At 39.6% G+C, this 4,047-nt stretch overlaps 1 pseudogene; it reads left to right on the top strand.

Moving 5' to 3' along the window:
• Positions 1–3,409: 3,409 nt before the first annotated feature.
• Positions 3,410–3,754, top strand: LOC102830903 (annotated as a pseudogene).
• The last annotated feature ends 293 nt before the right edge of the window (positions 3,755–4,047 follow it).

The following is a 4,047-nucleotide window of genomic DNA, read 5'->3' as shown; positions in this document are numbered from 1 at the left end:
TGAATAAGTATGGTGAAAGAATACAACCCTGTCTCACACCTTTCCCAATTTTAAAACATTCAGTGTTCCCATGTTCTGTTCGAACAACTACTTCTCGGTCTAGGTACAGATTTCTCAGAGGTACAATTAAGTGTTCTGGATTACTCATACTTCTCAATGTTGTCCATTATAATCATATGCAAGTTTAATTTTGCTAAAGATAAATTTTAAATGACTGCAACAGTACATTGACAGGGAACTGCCAGAAGTTAAATGAGATTCAGATGAGAACATGAAACATTGCTGAAGTCAGATGGATCTTGGCTGAAAGAGAATACCAGAAAGATGTTTACTTGTGTTTTATTGACTATACAAAGGATTTTGACTGCATAGATCATGACAAAGTATGGATACCACTATGAAGAAAAATATTCTGGAACACTTAATTATGCTCATGAGGACCTGTACATAGACCAAGAAGCAAACACTTTAGCAGCAGAAGGGACACTGAATGGTTTTAAATCAAGAAAGGCATGTGCCAGGGTTGTATTCTTTCACCATATTTAATCAATCTGTATCTAAGCAAATAATCAGAAAAACTGGATTATATGAAGAAGAATGTGGCATCAGATTTGGAGGAAGACTCATTAACAACCTGCAATATGCAGATGATACAACCTTGCTTCCTGAAAGTGAAGAGGACTTAAAATACTTAATGATGAAGATCACAGATCACAGTCTTCAATATGGGTTGCAGCTCAATGTAAAGAAAACAAAAATCCTCACTGATAAATAACATCACGATAAATGGAAAAAAAGATTGAAGCTGTCAAAGACTTCATCTTGCTTGGATCTACTATCAACATTCATGGAAGCAGCAGTTTAGAAATCAAATGATGTACTGCATTAGACACATCTGCTACACAAGACCTCTTTAAAGTACTCAAAAGCAAAGATGTAAGTATGAGGACTATGGTAGACCTGACCCAAGCCATGGTATTTTCAGTAGCTTCATATGTATATGAAAGTTGGACAGTGAATAAGAAAGATCATATAAGAATTGATCCATTTGAGTTATGGTGTAGGAGAAGAATATTAAAAGTACCACAGACTTGGAGAAGAACAAACAAATCTTTAGAAGGAGTACAGCCAGAATGCTCCTTAGAAGCTAGGATGGCAAGACTTCGTCTCTCATACTTTGGAAATATTATCAGAAGGAACCAATACCTGGAGAAGGACCTCATGCTTGCTAAAGTGAAGGGTCAGTGAAACAGAGGAAGCCCCCCACAACAAGACGGACTGGCATGGTAGCAACTGCATTGGGCTCAAGCAAATGGGCACAATCAATGATTACAAATGGGAGAAACTGAAGAAAAAGAAAGGATAACAGAAACTAAGGAAGTCCCAAACTCAGCAAAACATACTACATTAGCTCTCAAAGCTTAAAAATAATCCTTTGTTCTTTGGATTATCTGGGTAATAGCCCTGCCCTCGAGACTCTGGCCAAACCCGCTGGATTCTGGGTGGAGGCCCTCTTAGTCTTGGGCTTCATCTCCACCTTCCAAACCCACTGGGACAGCAACTCTGCTCTCTTAACACTGAGCAGCCTTATTCTCCTAAGTCTATCTTGTGGCTTCTGTTCTTCTGACCATTGGGCATGGCAGCCCTGTCTCCACAACTTTTAGCAGTGACCTCATCCTCTAGAGTAAATTCATTGGCAGCTCCACATCCAGAACACCAAGTTGGTGAAGATATGACTCTGAAATTTAAGAAGCAGTGACTCTACACTTGTACACCCCATATGTCATGGCACCACCCTTGGAGACTCTAGAGGGCACAGCCCCACTTTTTGAGACTGAGGAAGCTCTGCTTCTCATGCTTCTTCCAACAGCTCTACTGATCTCTGATGTGTGAGCTGCTCCAGGGATGGTCCTTTTCTTGTCTTGGAGGACAACAGATGTGGTAGCTCCTTGGGCCTGTTTCCTGACCATAAAATTCAAAAAAGGCAGAAAATGATCTCTCCTTTTATTTTCTCTGTTTCCTTCAGTCTAAGATGATGGGTTTTCTGTTATGGTAGTTGGTTAGAGTCATCAGTCACAGGCTTAATCTCTTTAACAAAAGATTGTGTAGCCAACTCCTTGGTGAATATTCTAGGACATGTGTCTTAAGTTTGTACAACAGAATTTTCCAAATCTTTAAGTTTTGTTTTCATTTTACACAGTTAATTTAAAGTCCATCTCCTTCCTCTTGCATAAGCAGCAAGGAGAAACCATGTGTCCCCTTTAAGATATTGCTTAGAAATCTCCTCAGCCAGATATCCAAGTTCATCACTTATAAAGTCTACCTTCCACTAAACATTTAAACATAATTCAGACAAGTTCTCCACTGTCCAATCATATGGTCACCATTTTCTTTAAAGCCTTGCTAATAACACATTTAATGTCCATATGTCTAGCAACATTATGTTGCTGGTACCATATGCACTCTCTAAGATGGTAGAAGCCTTATAGCTCTCACTTCCTCTGAGCCCTCATCAGAATTGCCTTTGATGTACATAATTCTACTAACAGTCTCTTCAAGGCAATCTAGGCTTTTACTATTAAACAAACAGAAATAAATCTACTGCCACTGAGTGAATTTTGACTCGTTGTTGTTGTTAAGTGCCATCAAGTCGGTCCCAACTCATAGCCACCCTGTATATGGTTTCCAAGGAGCGGAGGGTGAATTGGAACCACTGACCCTGAAATTCAAACAGACTTTGCAGTCCAGTGCATTATCCCACAGCACCATACCAGGACTCATAAATTTATAAGATTTATGAGACTGGACAGCTTTACAGGAGCAGACAGTCTCATCTTTCTTCCCACAGAGCAACTGGTGGGTTTGAACCCTCAACCTTGTGGTTAATAGTTCAACACCTAGCCCACAGTGCCATGCTGTTGTTGTTGTTGTTGTTGTTGTTAGGTGTTGTCAAGTCAGTTCCAAACCATAGTGATTCCAGGCACAACAGAATGAAACACTGCCCAGTCTGTGCCATAGGCATCTTAAAACTCTGACAGTCATTACCGATTAACCAAAACCATGTCCACATTTTAGGTATCTGTAAAAACGACACCCCACTCCCAATACCAAATTCTGTTTTAGCTATCCAGTGCTGCTGTAATAAAAATGCCATGAGTAGATGGCTTCAACAAACAGAAACTTGTTTGAAGACTGAATTCAGGGTGAAGTTCTAGGGGAACGTTTTCTCTCTGTGGACTCTGGAGGAAAATCATTGTCTCTTCTGAGCTTCTTCTGTTCCTGAGCAATCTTCATATGGCTTGGCATCTCTCTTCCCCTTCTCTGCTTGCTAGCTTATGTTTAATCTCTTTTCTCTCTTAAAAGAAATTAATTTAGGCTTTTCTGGGGATGCTGTGTAAAGACATTCAAAATGGTCCAGCGTTTGGCATACCATCGTAGGCTGTCCTACATTACAGCCTCTAACAAAACTAGGCTGTCTTGAACCCCTGGTAATAGAATTGTTTACTTCTATATCAAGAAGGTTGGTAAAGCACCAAAATCTGCATGTAGTGCAAGCCAATTTCAAGGGATCCGTGCTGTGAGACCTACTAAAGTTCTCATGAGGTTGTCCAAGACAAAGAAACATGTCAGCAGAGCCTATGGTGGCTCAATGTGTGCTAAATGTGTCCATAACAGGATCAAGCTTGCTTTCCTTATTGAGGAGCAAAAAATCGTTGTGAAAGTGTTGAAGGCACAAGCACAGTCAGAAAGCTAAATAAAAAATAATGAAGCTTTGTTGAATAATAAAAAGGTCAAATGTCTTGTTAAAAAAAAAAGAAAGAAAGAAATTGATTTAGGACACACCCTACACTAAGCTTGTTCCATTAACATAACAAAAACCACCCATTCCCAAATGGAATTATAACTACAGATATAGTGGTTGGAATTTATAACACATATTTTTGAAGGACTGTCTTAGGCTGGGCTCCTTAGAGAAGCAAAACCAGTGATGTATATACAGAGAGAGATTTCTCTCAAAGAAATGGCTTGTGTGGTTGTAGAGGCTGG

The sequence above is a fragment of the Chrysochloris asiatica genome, unplaced genomic scaffold (genome assembly GCF_000296735.1).
Source record: "Chrysochloris asiatica unplaced genomic scaffold, ChrAsi1.0 scaffold00014, whole genome shotgun sequence".
Taxonomy (NCBI): Eukaryota; Metazoa; Chordata; class Mammalia; order Afrosoricida; family Chrysochloridae; genus Chrysochloris; species Chrysochloris asiatica.
This window is presented reverse-complemented; position numbering and strand designations above follow the sequence as displayed.